A 19,532-nucleotide genomic window follows, 5' to 3' on the forward strand; every position below is an offset into this window, starting at 1 on the left:
TAGGAATTATGGGAGTTGAAGTCCAAAACACCTGGAGGGGCAAAGTTTGCCCATGCCTGCTCTAAAGGAAAAAAGTATATATTTACTCAGGATGGAACTTAAACTACCAACCTTTTTTAGCCTAACAATGTATACCTAATTGCTGTCAATAAGGAAGCAAACAAGCAAACTCCAAGTGCAGAAAGAACACAGTGAGGTAACTAAAGGAAATAGCATCAGTGCTGTGGCTAAGAAGACGTAAGGCTGGCTTTAATGGCCTGAGACAGATCTGCCAAGCACACCACACTCTTCGGAACAGCTGCCTCAAGTGGCAATCTGACACCTCACTGAGCTGTCATCAATTTTCTCTGAAATTTTTAAGCAGTTACTGCTGGCAATTCGAAGGATGAGAGCACTGGGAGGCCAGGGGACAGTCAGTGACTTCTGAAAATAAACAGCACAACAACCAACACACAACAGGAGAAATACGCACTGATGTGGAAATCCCTGAAGAACGAAGTCCTGCACAGGTGTCTGGCCTCAAGTCTGAAGAGTTCTCTGCCCCATGGAGGTTCCCATTCACCTTCAGATATATGCGATCAGACACCTGCCGGTTTTCAAGGCAATCAGGAGCTGAAGTTGCCCATCAACACTATTCCTGCTGCTTTCAGAGTTTACCAGTGTGGGGTTTGCCCTGACACCCAATGCTATAAAAATCTCCCTCTAGAGCAGGCATGGGCCAACCTTGGCCCTCCAGGTGTTTTGAACTTCAACTCCCACAATTCCTAACAGCCAAATTGTGGGAGCTAAGGTCCAAAACACCTAGAGGGCCTAAGTTGACCCACGCCTGCTCTAGATAGGTTTAGTCTGGCCATTTTTTTAAATCAACCAACGTCTGTTCTCCCCTACTTTTAACTCATGCCCACAATCCTCAAAAAGGTTTCACCTGCAAGTTGTCCTCACACAGATCGGTGTCCACACGCTGCATTTTTGTTGTATTATTACATTCAACAATCATCCTTCCGCATTTACGTTTCTGGCTTTATGGATTTGATTAAAATGTTCTCTCCAGGAATCTCCAGGTCCTCCAGTACAATTGTGTGTTAGTTCCCACAAGGTGGAGGACCAAGAAATTCCTAGAAAGATGCTGTCCCAGGTTTTGAAAAACAGCATTTTAAGGGTTCTTCGTCATCTTTCTTCAGGAGTATATTGAACAATATGTTGGTGAATTTAGATTTAATAGTAGTCAGACTTTCCATTTTAAACATGAAGTCCCCACGTTGAAATAGTCCTTCCTTCTAGAAACTTTTTAAAGGGTTCCAAGTCCTTCCCAAACTCCGGTCTTTTGACTGAAGGTATCTCATCAGAATGTCCATCTCTGCCACTTTCGCCACTTTCACCATCCATTCCTCCATTTCCAGTGTTTCCTCCAGCTTCCAAGCCTGTGCATAAACGATTCTTGCAACAGTCATCAGAGTGAAGAGTTTGTCTTGTGTTTTCAGAAGTGATCTGTCTATTATTCCTAATAGGAAGAATGTCTTTGGATGCATTGATATTTTAGCTTTAGTACTTTTTCAATAGTTTTATGGATCTCAATCCAAAAGTTTTTTGTCTTATTGCAGGACCTCCAAATATGGAAAAAAAATTCCCATTGCTTGTTTGCATTTCCAACACGTGTTTCCCATTGTGGCTGCATTTTGGCCATTTTAACAGGTGTCAGGTAGGATTGCTAAAACATTTTATAGAAATTTTCCAGAAGTGAAAAGTTTTTAAATATTTTTATGTTTACTCTCAAGAGGTGTTCTATATAAGTTCTACAATCTCCTGTTAAAATTACACACAGAAGACAAATATGTTAAGGACTGTATGTTCAATCAGCTTAGGTGAGTATCGAAGCTGATCAAACATACATTCCTTGACATATTCATCTTCTATGTGTAATTTTAGTAGAAGATTGTAGAACTTAAACTGTTATTTCCTAATTGCAGTATCTTGTCAAAATTAGTCTTTTCTTCTTCAAATTCTATCTGTATATCCTTTTGGTATTGATGATGTATTTGTGCATATTCAGACCAGTTCAGGTTATAGTCCTGTTGGTTTATTTCTGTCCTTGTTTTCAGTTGGAGGTTGCCTCAAGATGGCATATACTAGCCATCTTTTGCCAGCCTTGGAATGTCCACCTTGCTTGAAGGCTTCTTGAATCAAAGTCAATTGTGATATCTTTGTATACAATTTTCTTTTATGCTTCTTCCAAGCATAAATGGCATTTTTGAAAATCTGTGATGTTCCACTTTCCTGGGGGTCCTGTGCCCCTGACCCCAGCAAATGTGGGGGACTGACTATATTGCTGTTATTGTGTTATTGTTTAACTCATGGTAGTCGTATTTACTGTTGACTGCACTTTACAGCACTGAATATTTACCACTGTATGTTGTTAACTGTCCTGAGTCCCCATTGGGGAGAAAGGGCGAGATATAAATAAAGTTGTTGTTGTTGTTGTTGTTGTTGTTATAAAGGCAGATTGGAATAGGGTCAGTGAGCTACAAGTGGCATCTACAGATCTCGAAGCTCCCCCAAATACTGTATCAGTGAAAGACACCTGAAGATGGTAGGTGCCAGACACTTCCTCATCACAACTGGAAGCGGACTGTGAATCCCTTTCTAGGATCACAGAATCCAAGTGTTGGAAAGGACCTCGAAGGCAGGGCCATCCAGTTCAACCTCATTGTGCCAGGCAGAGCAAACAACCAAAGCACTTCGAATGGATAGTCATACTGACTGTTAATAACCTCTAAAGACCATACTCAGTACCTTCCACTGATGAACAGCTCTTATTGGATAGTAACACATAGTGTCCATGAACAAAAATATTATCCACTGCAATCAGCATAACTGCTGACCTCTGATGCACCATGTAACCTTAATATCTAGTATTAACTTTGCAGTGAAAGACTGGGTATACATTGAAGAAGTTGATGTTGAACTTTAGTATGGGACACCTGGGTTCAAATAGCAGCCAAACCATGAGCTCACCAGCATTGCTTCGGGCCAGCAGTTCTCCAAGTCAACGCCCCACCTGCGCAATGGAGGCAGTGAATTTGTTTTCCTAACCACCGAGTGAACAAGTAACAGGTTTAAGGTGGCTTGGTCCTAGAAGCACTGCATGAGTCAGACAATGTGAGTAGCTGCAAACTGAAAAAACAAGGAAATGTTCGAGTAAATCCTTCCCTATCTTAGCCTGAGGACTCCAGGTGGACTACACCAGCCCCATTGCAAAGAGAGTTCCCTGTCCCGGAGGTACAGTATTCAAATTAAACACAACCCCACCCATATCCTTGGCCTCTCTCTCAGAACAGATTCAAGAGGTGCCAAAACAGCCATTTAAGAATTTTGGAAACATCTGTGTTCCTACTGAACTGCACACCCATCATCATCGCAATCCTAGTACACAAGCCAATGCGATTCTAGGCTGCTTCAATAGGAGTATAATGTCTGGGTCAAAAGAAGTCTTAGTCCCACTCTCTTCTGCTTTGGTCAGACCTCACCTGGAATGACAACACTGTGCCCACTTCTGGGCACCAAAAATTCAAGGAGATGGACCAGATGTCCAGAGAAGGGCAATCAAAATGGCCAAAGTTTTGGAAGCCAAGCCCTACAAGGAACAGCTTATGGGGCTGTTTATGTCAAACTTGAAAAAGAGAAGGTAAAGAGAAGACATGACAACCAAGTTTAAATCTTTGAAAGGATGTCATACTGAGTATGAGTCATGCTTGTTTTCTGGAAAAGGAAAAGTGAATCCACTTCAACGTTAGGAAGAATCTCCTGATGATTAAAGCTCTTCAAAACTGCTCCCTTGAGATTTAATGGAATCTCTTTCTTTGGAGGTTTTTAAACAGAGACTAGATAGCTATCGGTTGGGATGACTTCAATGGTGTTTTTCTGCTTGGCAGTATGGGGTTGGACAGGTTGGTTCTAGGGTCCCTTCCAATGCTATGATTCTATGGATCTGCCAGAGAGAGCATCCCCCTTCTCACAGCTGGCCAAAGCCAACAAGAGAGAAGCTCACAAAAGGGTTAACCCAAGCATGGGCAAACTTCGGCACTCTAGGTGTTTTGGACTTCAACTCCCACAATTCCTAACAGCTACCTGGAGGAACAAAGTTTGCCCACGTCTGGCCTAGAATCAAAGATCACAAGGGCCACGCAATCCAGCTCCCTTTTGCCAGGCAGGAAAACCATCAAAACAGGCCCCACAATTCAAGAAGGAGATGGACATGATTGCAAGGTGTCCAGGGAAGAGTGACCAAAGTGGTCAAAGATTTGGAAGTCATGAATCATCCCTCTGAGGAGCTGGACAGGTTTAGCTCGAGAAGAGGAGAGAAGAAAAGATGATCAAGTAAGAGAGAAAGGACCCATCAGGACTGACTCTTCTCTCAGTTTCCAACACTGATACCAATGCTTTCAGAGATGGTTTTGCCTCCACTTTGGGCTCCCACTCCAGGTTATGCGCTCAATGCCAGTCACCCCTGTACTTTCTTCCCCACACTGTGGGCGTCCATCTCTGCCAGCCTGCAGATGACATAATACAACAGTTGCCTCTTCAGCTGTCAGATTCTTCTTGTTCGCTGAGACCCGAAGCATTAGCAATTTTCTATTATTTCATTTTAAAGCACTCATCTTTCCAGTGCTCTTTTTAGTCCTGTAATACGTCAAGTGCCTGATCGACTTAGCTGTACTTTTACGTTTCCATAATAACTTATAACGCATGATTTCTACTTCTTTCTACTTCCCCCATTCCATCTAGAAGTTGTTGTTTTTCCTTCCTTGCTGCCACTGTGAACTTTCCGTGAGAACGTTCATGGAGCTCAGTGTCAACAGTAAACGCTTTCCTGTAAGTCACCTCACAGCAGCAACTAAAGTTGAAGGGGATGTCAGAAATGATTGGCGTCAAAGTCTAAAAAACAGCATTAGCAAAAAGTGTTTTCAAAAAAGGGACACATTTTAAAACCAAATCTCCCAGCCCAAGCAATTTGTGCTAAAGATCTATGTTTTTATGTAAAGTTATTGCAGAAAACTTTAGTAACATCATGGAAATGCCCTTGCTCAGTTCGCCAGCTAGCTTGTCTGGAAGGTCGCTTTGGGGATGAGAAATAAAAAGCTGATGAAGGTAGGACAGAGAGAGTTCTCCCAGGGCAGTGGTTCTCAACCTGTGGGTCCCAAGATGTTTTGGCCTTCAACTCCCAGAAATCCTAACAGCTGGTTAAAGGATTTCGGGAGTTGTAGGCCAACACACCTGGAGACCCACAGGTTGAGAACCACTGTCCTGGTGCTATTTTGCAGCCTCCAGGGCCCAAAATGTATTTTGAAAAATCATTTCGAAATTGCAGTCTTTTCTTCAGCAAGATGTGACCTATGTGCTGATTCAAATGGAATAAAATGTGTGGCAAGATTGTGGCCAATAGCCCCTAAAAGCTGTTTGAGAGTATACTGCAGGACATTTTTCTCCAATATTTAATCTAATGGGGGCCTGTCTGGCCCCGGTGCCCCAACTTGCCTCTGCACTGTGGAGAGATAGAAAAGGGGCTTTCTGGCTGTAGTAGCCAATAATTGAATACTGTTCCCTTGGAGGCTTAATTTGCGCCAACACTTGGATTCATGAACACTTTTAATAAATACATTTTTCATAAATGAGGACCAAGGCACAACTACTGAAGTGCTTTGCCAACAAGAGTGAAGTTATTTCCTCTTGTGGTTCAATAATGGAGACTGGGGAGTTAGGTAATAATGTGTAGTGGTGGCGGTGGAGAGAAAGGGGCTCAACTATTGAAACCCATCTTACAAATGCAAATGATTGCAGTTCCACACATACATTTTGGATCTACAGCAAAGCGAAAAATACACAGCCATGACCACAGAGATTTTCACAAGACCTTCTAGTTTTGCTTTTGTAGGGCATTTGGTTGCCACACAATTACTTGGCCCATTTTGCTGTACATGAGCATTCCTTTGCTTCAATTGTGCTGCATTTGCCTTGCATCCTTGTACGCTGGTGTGGCTTTGTAACGTACTTGAAGACTTGGACGTCCCAGATCATGTATCACCTGAGACAACACCTTCTTGTCTTTGGAGCTGTACCAAGACTTTCTGTTTCTGCTGTAGCGAATAAAACACAGTCTTAATCTCAACTGGGTTCCCATGAGAAAGCAAGAATGGGCATGGAGCGAGTGCCTATCCCCACTCTCTCTCCAAGGCCGCCCCTCCGACTAGAGTAAGGTCTCCTGATGAATGCTCTGCTCATTAACTTCATTTCCCCCCAGTCCCTTGACAGCTCTGTCACTTGCGTGATGTGAAGGAGAGCAGCACTAATTCCCTGCCAAACATTTTGTGGCTTTCAGACTCGCGTTTTGGCCCCTGAGCTCAAGGAGGCTTCTCACCCAATGTGTGTTCGTAAGATGTGATGTCACCTCATTACACACCAGCCCTAGTCCCCAGAAACCAATTTTTCTATGTCTCATGAGATCCCGTCCTCTAGGGTGGGAAGCAAGCTGTGTTTTTCCTCTTTTGCATGGCTTGCTGAGAGAAGGAGGTGCAGTTCTAAATAGAAACAGCATCTACATTGTGGTCTCCGAACCACAGAGTACAAAGCTAATTCCATAAAATGCTGTTGCGCTCTTGTTTTGTATTCTGTACTTGCACTGTGAGAGCTTAGTTTTCAAATTTAGCAACATCTATGATGACCTAAAACGGAGAATTATAATTTATCTCAGAGAAACCTTGCTATAACTTCACCCTCACAAAAAAAAACCCCAAAGATCAGAAAAATCTGTTTGATGGTGGAAACATGAGATCCATGTGTAAATATTGGAAAGGATGTCCTGTTGAGAAGGGAGCATGCCTGTTTTCTGCTGCTTTAGAGACCAGGACAGAATAGATTCAAATTATAGAAATTGTTAGCAATTCCCGGATTGGAGTGGAAGAGTAGGCACATGTCAAGAGAGTGCGCAGTTCCACTGACACCGCTTCATTTGAAGAAATGTCCTTGGCGACAGCTTTCCTGCACCAGTGACAGTGACAACAGCCGCTAACAATGGGCTTGAAGCTTAGAAAACGCTTAATTGAAATGAAAGGATTTTCATGTTAAGAAGTGAAGCTCAGATCCCAGGCTAATTCGTCAAAGTGCAAGGCAGCAATTCAATCTTTTTTAACCTTGCACATAACTACCTGCTAGTTCTTAAGAAGGCCAAAAGCTTCTCTTGATTCAATATGTCATGGATTGCATAAGATTTCTCCTAGTAAAACACTGCCCCTCAAGCCAAGAATTGCTTTGAAATGCGCCTTCAATCTCAGATATGCATCTTGCTGCTATGTAACCACATAAGAATGCCCATATCTACCATTCAAACTCAGAGATATGGGAAAGGAGCTGCATTCCCTGGATTCCAAGTTGTATTAAGATCTTCTCTTGTTTTATCATGAATGATAAACAGATAAAACTATTCCTGGTGTGTCCTTGTTTCTGTAGGAATGGTTTCTAAATGAAGGCCCCTAAAGGGTCACTCCAAATACCACAGGCCTTTTTGTTTATTTCTGACAACTCAATTAAATGCATGCCCCCCACCCCCAAGTGTGAGTGGGCATGTCTTTAATATGAAGGATGAAAAACCAACGTGGTAAAAATACGCACGCTCCTAAAGGATGACTCAAATCACTAATGCAATACAGAACACACTCTGAATTTTTAAAGCTTTGTAATGAGTTTTAATTGTTGTGCATCGGGACTAGTTAATAGTAGAAGGGGACTAGTTAACTTGCCAATCCCCTGAGGTTTTGGAGGATATAAAAGTATTTGTAGTTACAAAATGTGAGAGTGACAGCAACCACATTTAAATGGGATAAGTCAAATTCATGGAAAGGAAGACTAATCATACTATAGTTGCAATCAACAGCAGAATAGGACATCTATCTCTCTTGCTTTGGGAATTTCCAAAATGCTGGACTTTGGTCTGATGGAGCTTTTATGTTCCTAGTGTAGAAGTGAATGGGTGCCATATTGGTGTTTTGTTCAATCCCGTCCTTGCCGGATCTCATTCACCACAGCTTTCATGTAAGTGTATAGCCAGCCCTTGGCATTCTTTTCACAAGCAAAGAACTTCTGCAGTTCCAGGAACTCCCATTCATATTGTCAAGATGATTACTGGCTTCTGGAGGTTCTGGGCAGCATAGGTTTAGGGCTTGAGCTTCATTGTAATGTGTAATCCCTGCAATGTGCTTTCCAACCATTTCCAATTTATGGTGACTCTATCAGGGAGTTTTCTTGGCAAGATTTGTTCAGTGGAGGTTTTTCATGAGCTTCCTAGGTCCAAAACACACTCAAAATGCTCTTATACACTTAATAACATCTATCCTCTAAACTGCCCCACTCTTATAGGTCCCTGTCCACATTGGAGTACCCCTCTGTCCCTCTCACTCCGGGTTTTATCTTTGTGTTCATGCGGCCTGCTCTTGTTTTACTGTTTCTTGATTTCTTGATGTGATGTCTATTATTATCTATTGTATTACTTTTAATTATGTTATGATATGCTGTTTTATATTTTATTATATTGTATTGCTTTGGGCATGGCCCCATGTTAGCCGCCCCGAGTCCCCGCTGGGGAGATGGTGGCGGGGTATAAATAAAGTATTATTATTATTATTATTATTATTATTATTATTATTATTATTATTATTATTATTAATAGCCTGCTGTTTCATTTACATGCAGGAAGAACCTACCAGCATACCTTCCCGAACAACCATCACTTTACTTCCCTATGTTGCAACTGGTTTGAGAAGAAGGATTTCCCATGACATATAAATGCCTTGAAACATAGTGAGTGGACAAAAGAGACACCTAACTTCCCATAAGATTATGAAGTGTCAGGTGATGAACCTAAGACGTATCTCTAGGGCTGGTAGTGTTGCTTTGAGCACAGCAAGAGCAGTAATTGGCTTAAGGGAGCTCTAATGACATTGCTAAACCACTTAACCTTTACTTTCTCAGTCTAAGATAGCAAACGATCCTTTCGGGTGACGGTTACCTTAAGGACTGGCTACCTCTGGAATCGTGTTACACAATGTTACCATCAGAAGTCAGCGAGACAGCAAGAATTTCAATTTTTTAAAGAACAGCCAGAAAGTTGTCATGCCCATCGTTTAAGGTGGAGGAAAAACTCATTTCAGGAGTCCTAATTTTTTTAAAGGTCAGCATAAAAGAAAACAAATTGGCTGAGCATGGGCACAGACACTAAAAGGCATGTTAATGCCTTGAAATTTGCTAGCATCAACCACAGAGATGTAAAATATGGTACTTTTTTTGGTTCTGAGAAACAGAAAAGAAAGAAGGTAAGGTAGGTAGTAGTTCCATGATCCATCGCATTTTTTCAAGCATCATTGAAAAGAGTAGGCAAATGAAGAAAAATACCTCAAAGAACTCCCTTGCATTTCAGTGAAAGATACACAGCACTGTTAACCAGCACCCAGTCTTTATCCTCTTCCCATAACCTCAATGACAGGCACTTAGGCCCCATCTACACTTCCATATAAAATCTAGATAATCTGCTTTGAACTGGATTAATTGGCAGTGTAGAATCATATAATTCAGTACAAGTAGATAATGTGGATTATATGGCAGTGAGGATCCAGCCTTAGACATGCCAGAATGGCTACTAAAGACTTCTCTCATCTGAAAGAGGTCATCAAAGCGACAATATCAAGTCTAAGCAACTAGGATTCTCCGTATTTCGGACTACACCTCCCAGAATCTAGTTTTGGATGAGGACTGGATGAGGACGAACAAATTGAAACTGAATCCAGACAAGACAGAGGTACTCCTGGCCAGACTAATCGGATCTCTTTTTTCGATAGAGTTACGAGTTGGGTCGATACAGGGAATGCTGTGGATGTAGCGTACCTGGATTTCAGTAAGGCCTTCGACAAAGTCCCCCACGACCTTCTGGCAAACAAACTAGTAAAATGTGGGCTAGACAAAACTACAGTTAGGTGGATCTGTAATTGGCTAAGCGAACGAACCCAAAGGGTGCTCACCAATGCGTCGTCTTCATCTTGGAAAGAAGTGACAAGTGGAGTGCCATCCGCAGGGCTCCGTCCTGGGCCCGGTTCTGTTCAACATCTTTATGAACGACTTAGACGAAGGGTTAGAAGGCACGATCATCAAGTTTGCAGACGACACAAAACTGGGAGGGATAGCTAACACTCCAGAAGACAGGAGCAGAATTCAAAACGATCTTGACAGACTAGAGAGATGGGCCAAAACTAACAAAATGAAATTCAACAGGGACAAATGCAAGATACTTCACTTCGGCAGAAAAAATGGAAATCAAAGATACAGAATGGGGGACGCCTGGCTTGACAGCAGTGTGTGCGAAAAAGACCTTGGAGTCCTCGTGGGGAACAAGTTAAACATGAGCCAACAATGTGATGCGGCAGCTAAAAAAGCCAATGGGATTCTGGCCTGCATCAATAGGGGAATAGCATCTAGATCCAGGGAAGTCCTGCTCCCCCTTATTCTATTCTGCCTTGGTCAGACCACACCTGGAATCACACTGTGTCCAATTTTGGGCACCACAGTTGAAGGGAGATGTTGACAAGCTGGAAAGCGTCCAGAGGAGGGCAACTAAAATGATGAAGGGTCTGGAGAACAAGCCCTATGAGGAGCGGCTTAAAGAGCTGGGCATGTTTAGTCTGCAGAAGAGAAGGCTGAGAGGAGACATGAGAGCCATGTACAAATACGTGAAGGGAAGTCATAGGGAGGAGGGAGCAAGCTTGTTTTCTGCTGCCCTGCAGACTAGGACACGGAACAATGGCTTCAAACTACAGGAAAGGAGATTCCACCTGAACATCAGGAAGAACTTCCTCACTGTGAGAAGGGCTGTTCGACAGTGGAACTCTCTCCCCCGGGCCGTGGTGGAGGCTCCTTCTTTGGAGACTTTTAAGCAGAGGCTGGATGGCCATCTGTCGGGGGTGCTTTGAATGCGATTTCCTGCTTCTTAGCAGGGGGTTGGACTGGATGGCCAGTCCAACCCCTAATCCACATGCAATTACCATCTTTTCAGAGAACTAATCAAAGCAAATCTCTCATCAGACGGTCTCTATACAACAAAACTTACAACATCAAAGGGCAATCTTTGGAAAGGGGTTCAGTGGGAGAAGCTCACGTGTCCTTTTGCATTCATCCTTTCTACAACCTGAAGACAACAGATATCTGTGTTGAAGATTACTCCATGCTTGGATGTTAGAGAAGCTTTTTATTGACAAAGCACATTCATACTCTAAGATTTTAAGACACTGGACCAATACCCATTGGAATTCCTTTGCTTTCCCAATCTCACATCCTCTGACCCATATCAGTCTCCAAAATGGTCAATTTGAAGTCTGATCTTACTAAATATCTTAAGGGTCTTTTGACTATTGCTTCTTGCTAACTTTTCCAACTGCCAAGGAAATCCAGATGTGAAGACAATAATGGTTATCATGTCTTCTGATTTAAAACAGGATTTTAACTGAAATTTCCTTCCCAGAAAGAGATGCTCAAAGTGGCTAATGTAAGATGAGCAGTGAAAAAACAAACAGTATTACAGGTTATGTGCTGCCTATCTGAAATGCTTGGGATCAGAAGTGTTTCGGATACGGATTTTTCCCTGGATATTGGAATACCTGTATTTGCACCTACATACATTATGAAATATCCTGGAACTATTACCCAAGTCTAAACACAATAGTCATTTATACTTGATACACACCTTATATCCATAAGGTAATCTTATGCACATAATATTTTCGAGAGCAAGATAAGGTTTGTGTACGTTGAAGCATCAGAAAGCAAAACTGTTACTATTTCAGACACTTTTGGAGTATTGTGGATTTTGGAATTCCAGATAAGGGATGCTAAATCTGTAAAGTACACAAACATACAACTGCCTAGGAGTCTAGTGGAATCTCCTTTCTCTGGGGTTTTATAACCAGATGCTGGATGGCCATCTGTCAGGAATGCTTTCATTGCACTTTCCTGCCTGGCAGAAGGGGACAGGACTGGCCTGGATGGCCCTTGAGGTTTCTTCCAACTCCATGATTTTATCCAAGCCATAAAAGCAACCAGTGACGCGCATGGCCACAGATGCCACAAAAACGGAGTCAACAGCAGCAGAGTTGATGGGCACACTGATTATATTGCCAGCAACATGAGAACAAGCTGCTCTAAATGATTGCCTATCTAGAAATGCTAGGCCAAGGACCCAGTTGCTAAGCGACATGATGCTTTGCTACCCACGCATGTTTCTGAATGGCACACGGCACCATCCACATGTCATGACTTTCGCAAGGAGCCCTCTCAAGCAGCATGGCTCCTTGTCTTTACAGCTTGGCAGGAGCAGGAACACAGCAGCTCCCAAATTAAAGAACAGCTTTGGGAAAGCATTTGAATGTGTTCTCAAAATTGTTCTAATTTGGTCTTCCCTCAGGAGCCTTTATGACTTGGGAGATAATACAGAAATACTTTAAACACATTATGCATACATACATACCCGCGCGCATGCACACACACAAGCAGTCCCAGTTTCAAACATCCGACTTGCAAATGATTCCTAGTTTAGAACGGGGTGAGGCAACAGGAAGTGAGAGAAACCTCCCCTTCGGAAGGGAAATCTACTCCTGAAAGAGTTATTTTCATGGGAAAAGGGGTCTCCACTGAAGATCTCCAATCTTTGTTTACACAACAAACCAGATTCTTTAAAATCCAATTTTCACAAGGACAGAAAGTGAGGCGAAATCTTCTGAACAGAGGCACCGACAGCCAAGGAAACACACATGGGTGTCCATCTCTCCCTATACTATCCAAAGCTATTATATATTGGAGTTACACTTAAAAAATGTCCCTGCTCCAACTTACAAATTCAGTTTAAGAACAAACCTACAGAACCTATCTTGTTCATAACTTGGGAACAATCTACATATATCTATATAGATATAGATATATGGCATTCCTGCCTTCCTTTTGCACGGCAAACATAAATGCACACGAACAGCCCAGGTTTGTTTATAAAGGCATGGCTTTCAAAGGACACGATTCCAGATCTGTTGTAAAATCACCATGATTCCAGATGACAAAGTGTAAGACTCCATTTATTGGGTGCTTAATGACTGCAGCCCGATTCACGGTTCTGTTAAGTTCCATTGAACTCAGTCATGCTTTTAACAAATATCTCTGATAAGCTGAAATACAAGACTTAGCTTCCAAATGGAAACTCAAATAACCCTGTAAATAAGTTTACCATTTAAACTGCAAACATTTTATTTATCTATTACCCTTTTTATTTCATTTATATCCCACTTTTCTCCCAGCACAGACTCTAGGCTGCTGTTGGGGGAAAAACAAAGAATAAGATATCCAACCTGTGCTCGATTATTTATTTGTTTATTTATTTACAGTATTTATATTCCGCCCTTCTCACCCCGAAGGGGACTCAGGGCGGATCACATTATACACACATAGGGCAAACATTCAATGCCCATAAACACATCAAACAGAGACCGAGACAGACAGACGCAGAGGCAATTTCCCCTATTTTCTGTGCTCATCTTCACTAACAAAATGTAAAAGATTGGTTATCACTTCATTAATTTGCCACAGCAATGATAGTAAAGCCCCGCACCAGCAAACGCTAAATAGCTGCTGCCAAGGAGAGCAGCCAGCACTTGGCTCATGCCTCAATGGTCTAATTCTATATGAGGAATATATTATTGGGTTGTTGTGAGTTTTTCAGGCTGTTTGCTATGTTCCAGTAGCATTCTCTCCTGATCCTCAGAGGTCTGTTCAAAGGTCTGTTGGAAATGACGCAAGTGGAATGTATATATATCTGTGGAATGTCCAGAGTATATATTTTTGTTTGTTGTGAAGAGTTCTCCGATTTATAAAATAGAAATCCCCCAACTCATTTGCAAACTGCCATTAATCACAACAGGAAAAATTCAAGAGCAGTGACTTGGATTCACTGAAGGGAAAGGCAGAAGAGAACTGGGCAAAGGGCGGGATGGACTCACAAGTTAGAAAAATATGGTGTGATTTCAATGTGATATGGTGTGACTTTATATTTGAATACTTTAAAGACAACAGATAATTACAGAATTGAAACAGTATGTATACACAAAATGTTAATGTTAAGCTGGCCTAAAGCAATGTAAACCTAAGGGCAACAAGATCCTGTCTTATCTTGGAAAACAAGCAGTGTCGGTCCTGGCCAGGACTTGGATTACATTCAGGGAAGGAACTGGAAAAGTCACCTCTGAAGATTCTTTGTATAAGAAAGTCCTATATAATCAATGGCGTTGCCATGGAAGACACAGCCACAAACCAACATATAGAAAAAGTAGAAGACTTTATTACAAAATGTGGAAAAGATGAGTTCTGTCTTAAAATGTCCTATGTTTATACATGAAGCTCAGAACATCAGGGTGGATGGGGGGGCTTTCATTACACTGGAAGTGCTGACAATTGCAATCGTGATTAAAGCTGCAAAGCCATTAAATCCATCTTAATGCCTTTGGAATACATGCTCGGGAGGCCACACCTGGAGCAGTCAATTGCTTTAATACCCTTCTGATCTCCAATTTGCGTTGTCACGAAAACGCCAAGCAGAACGGCTCACATCTGTTTATGGCAGTAACAGTGTCCAGAGGTGGAAAAGACCAGTGTGAATGCATTCCTTCTTTCTCTCAGCTTAACCCACAAGGACCTGCACATCCAACTTAAAACATGAAATACAAAAGATTTCCCTATTTCTTTAGCAAAGAGGAAAGAATTGTGTCTAGCTGGAAGAGAAATCCAGGGCTGTGGAAAGTACAGCGTTGTCTATCTCCAACCAAAGAGTACCAATTTCACAGTTCGTAATATAATAGGGTACAGATTAGTAAAGTTATGCCTAAAAGGAGCCTTTCCTTTGTCATCCAGGGGAAAAAGAAAAGGAAAGTTAAAAGTATATTGGTGAATAAAATATTATTAATGTGACCATACTTTATCAGACATGCAGTGGCCAATTATTTAATGAAAGAATTTATATTCACGTTCTCAAGGATGTTTCCACATAAAAGTGTTAAGAAAATCATGGTAAGAGTACTCCCCCATTAGTCACCTTTCCTTGGAGGCATTTCAGTGAGTTCAACTGAGTTTGAGCTTATGACTATGGCTTAAATGTGCAAACGTTGCAGGTTTACACAAAGACTAGCAATATTAGCCTGTACAACTTTGCCATATCCATCCCTAAACTTTGGCTACTATCCTAATTTATATACCATCAAAAAAAGTTTCAGAAACAGAGTTTTAATGTGTAATTACTCTCACAGAGGTAACTTTGGTGTGTATTTGCTGTTTTATAATCTTAACTTTTTATCTTTTTGTGTTGTATTGTTTGAGATTTTTTTCTGTTTTGAATTGCATGATTTTGAATAATTTAACCCGTGAGCATCTTTGGGTCATACTTTGGGAGTAAAGAAGCACATAAATACATTTAATAAATAAATAAAGGTACATGTCACCCTAGTTTTTTTTTCAGTTCATCACTTCAGTAAAGAAATTTAAAAAAAAACAAAAAACCCTAAACTAATCAGATCAGATTCTATGGTGGGAAGAGACGTGAAGCCAAGACAAAAGCCTCCCTCCCAGCTTCTTGAGGATTCAGCACCACCACCGAGACAAATAAATTATTTCTTTTACTCATCCTGGTTTCATAAAAAATGTATCACCCTGTCAGCAATTATGGCTGCACACACAGATCGATGATTGACTACGCGTGTGTAACAGGAGACCAAGGTTTGCTGTCTTGCACTCTTCCGTCAATCCATGCAACCATCAATGAAGGCAGGAGGGAAGGTGTGGCAAGCCATAAAACCCTGTGCTGAAAGGAACAAGAATGATATATTGAGAGAAACTCTCAGCCCATTAGAATTCCAAAGTCAGGTTTAAATGGGAGAGCAAACTGTTTCCAGAGAATCCACTATTATTTGTTGGGTGACTTTAAGTCATTTCCAAGTCATGGCAATCCTAAGGCTGGCTTTTCTTAGCAACATTTGTTCAGGAGGTTTGACAATGCCTTTTTCTGAAGGTGCGAGAGCATGATCTGCCCAAGGTTAGCAAATGGATTTCCATGGCCAAGCCAAGGTTCAAACCCTGGTCTCCGTAACAGACTAAAATGAATCTTAAAAGAGGGCAAAGCATTATGGAAAGCTAATCCCATCTTGCATATGATATGTTTCAGCATTCAAGTTGAATAGATAGGGCAACAGAATGCAGGCTTCAGCAGCTGCCTTTCCAATGGAAACCATTCTGTGTCTCCATATTCTGGGTGCAGGTTATGCATCAACTTACTCAAATGTTGCGGCACACCAATTTGTTTAAGAGCTATTCATAGTTTTTCATGATTGAACATGGAGTCTTACAAGGAAAAGGTGGCAAGCAGATGTTATTTAACCTTTTATCAGAATCCACATTCTTCAGTGATCTCTTCCTTAAACATGATAAACAACAGAAACCAATAAAAGCCCTGTGCAGCTTAGAAATCTGCATATTTCTCTTATTAATTGCTTATTAATTGCTGTAAGTGCCTGGACCTTGGTTGTTTGATATATTACTGCAGGTACCTACCTGGAACAGTAAGGAGAAAAACATGTTCAGAGTAACGTCAACAATAAGTGGAAGAAGATATTTCAGAGTAACAGACTGAAAGCTACGAGGTCCTATTATATCTTCTAATAAGCCTCACCATTTAGAAAGGAAGTGGTGAGGCTTTGCCAATCTTTTCTTGGCTTCAGCCCATTCATTTTTTAACAATGTTGTGAAAATAAAACGGGCAAAAGGCCATGTATGCCACCTGAGAGCTATACAAAAAGATGGAGGGACAAACAGAGTTAATCCAACTCTTTATTTGCTGGTAGTTCTCATCTCCCTTTCATTAAATTCTTGTGATGATGGTATACCTTGAAGTCTTTTTAAATTACAGTGACCCTAAATGAACCCAGCACAGGGTTTTTTTCTTGGCAAAATTTGGTCAAAGAAGGCTTGTCTCTGCCTTACTCAGAAGCTGAGAATGATTTGCTCAAAGTCATGCGATGGATTTCTGTGGTCAAGTGCAAATTTGAACCCTAGAGTCATAATCCAACCATCAAACCATTATGCCTCGCGATGCTTTCTTCATTTCAAGTTACTTATATCACAAAGCAGCACACACAAAATATTGTAAAACTTCCACCCCAAGGCAATAAATGAGATATGCACATATATTTGTTTCCCTTAAATCCCAGACCTTTTACATCCTTTAAAGTTCCTTCAAACATCCTGCATAGAGGATTCAGGAATTAAAACCCTCTTGGGAGGCTGGATCAAAGTCTTGAGAAGAATAACATCTGAGGGGTTTCATTTCAGGACCCCTCATGAATGGCAACAAATATAAAGGGTCGTTCCCTATATTATGTGCGTCATGTGCGTATCCAAGCCACTGCAATTGTATGTTTGGGCCATGATGACCAACAATCAGTATAACCACAGATCACGAGAAGCCACTATCCCTGCTCCTTCCCAATGCTTGCTCTTCCTAGTGATCTAAGCAACTGAAAAGACTTGGCATGGGAAGGCTCTTTGAAATAATACAGGCTTCCGATCGTTAGCCCTGAAGCAAACTAGCATACAACCAGCCCAGTATTGCAGCGGTGTACTTTGAAAGATCTTGTCTCTGAAAGCCATGCAGAGATCATCCATGGCATTTCATATCAAGCAGAACGGCATCCTGCAATTTCCAAAGAACAGATAAAAGGAGTGAGCCATAAAGCAAACAACTCCTTCTTCAAAGGCTTTTCTTACAGATAAGGGTACTGATGGCCTAGTAAACCAAGTTCATAAAAAAAAACCCACACAGGTGCTGTGGTATGAGGAAGCCAGGCCAGGTTCTGCTAAACGCCGATACAGTCTGGAGAAATAGGGCAAATTCCCAGGACACTGACCTTCTCCTTTAAGGTCAATCCCTGCCCAGCCCAGCTGACTTTTTCAGACTCCAACAGAAGCCATAGATATACAACACCTGGCCTCCCAACCATTTAAGGAACATCAGCACATTTTATGGCAGTACTCATACAATGCTAATCCTCCCTCCCTCCTCCTCCTTATTTATGTACCCAACTTTTTAAAACTTTGGGCTCAAGGTTGCTTACACAATTCAAAGGGACCTTGCAAAAAAATGTTATTTGTTCAGTTGTTTCCGACTCTTTTGTGACCTCATGGACCAACCCTGTCACCACCCCCAACTCCTTCAAGGTCAAGCCAGTCACTCCAAGGATACTGTCTTGCAATTGGTTGGCCCCTCTTCCTTTTTCCTTCCTTTCCCCCCAGCATCATTCTCTTCTCCAAGCTTTCCCGTCTTTTCATGATGTGGCCGAAGGATCTTTGCCTCTAATATCCTTCCCTCCAGCGAGCAGCCGGGCATTATTTCCTGGAGTATGGACTGGTTGGATCTTCTTGAGGTTCAAGGCACTCTCAGCATTTTCCTCCAACACCACAGTTCAAAAACGTCTCTTCCTTTGCTCAGCCTTCCTTATGGTCCAGCTCTTGCATCCATAGGTTACTATGGAGAATACCATTGCTTTAACTCTGCAGACCTTCATTGCCAGTGTGATGTTTCTACTCTTCTCTATTTTATCGAGGTTGGTCATTGCTCTCCTCCCAGGAAGGAAACATCTTCTGATTTTCTGGCTGCAGTCATATTCACACCTAGAAACACCAAGTCTGTCACTGCCTCCATGTTTTATCCCTCTATTTGCCAGTTATCAATCAGTCTGGTTGTCATCATCTTGGTTTTTTTGATGTTTAACTGCAACCAGGCTTTTTTTTTCACGTCAGGAGTGACTTGCAACCAGGCTACTGCACTTTCTTTTTACACCTTGGTTAAAAGGCTCCCCAGATCCTCCTAGCTTTCAGATATCAAAGTGATATCATCTGCATATCCAAGGTTGTTAATGTTTCTTCCAGCAATTTTAACTCCAGCCTTGAATTCGTCAAGCCTTACACTTCCCATGATGTGTTCTGCATACAAGTTGAATAAGGAGGGCGAGAGTATACAGCTCTGCCATACTGCTTTCCCAATCTTGAACCAGTCTGTTGTTCCATGGTCTGTTCTTACCATTGCTACTTGGCCGTTATACAGATTCCTCGGGAGACAGGCAAGGTAACTTGGTATCCCTATATCACCAAGAACTTATTGCAATTTATTATAATCTGAACCATCAAAGTCTTTAGAATAGTCAATAAAACAGAAATAGATGTTTTTCTGAAATTCCCTGCCTTCCTCCATTAACCAGCAGATATTGGCAATTTGGTCTCTCATCTCTCTGCCTTTTCTAAACACACCTTGTACATGTTGTTGTAAAAATACAACATCATTAAACTATCAATAACATTAAAATTAGTTTTAAAAAAAGCAACCCTTCCAACAGATAGCCTTCTAAGGTTGTTGAGATGAG

General features: G+C 41.6%; 2 protein-coding genes across 2 annotated transcripts in view; both read right to left on the reverse strand.

The window, feature by feature from the left end:
- Window positions 1–19,532, reverse strand: part of ahcyl2 (adenosylhomocysteinase like 2) — a 140,314-nt gene that overhangs the window by 97,550 nt on the left and 23,232 nt on the right. The window lies entirely within an intron of this gene.
- Window positions 1–19,532, reverse strand: part of LOC100553019 (RNA polymerase II subunit J) — a 42,256-nt gene continuing 22,724 nt past the window's right edge. Inside the window, exon 1 of the mRNA XM_062983374.1 lies at window positions 1–19,532. This exon is cut by the window's right edge and continues 22,724 nt beyond it. The gene's annotated coding sequence lies outside the window, so the exon portion shown is untranslated.

Source organism: Anolis carolinensis, chromosome 5 (assembly GCF_035594765.1).
Source record: "Anolis carolinensis isolate JA03-04 chromosome 5, rAnoCar3.1.pri, whole genome shotgun sequence".
In the NCBI taxonomy this organism is placed as follows: domain Eukaryota; kingdom Metazoa; phylum Chordata; class Lepidosauria; order Squamata; family Dactyloidae; genus Anolis; species Anolis carolinensis.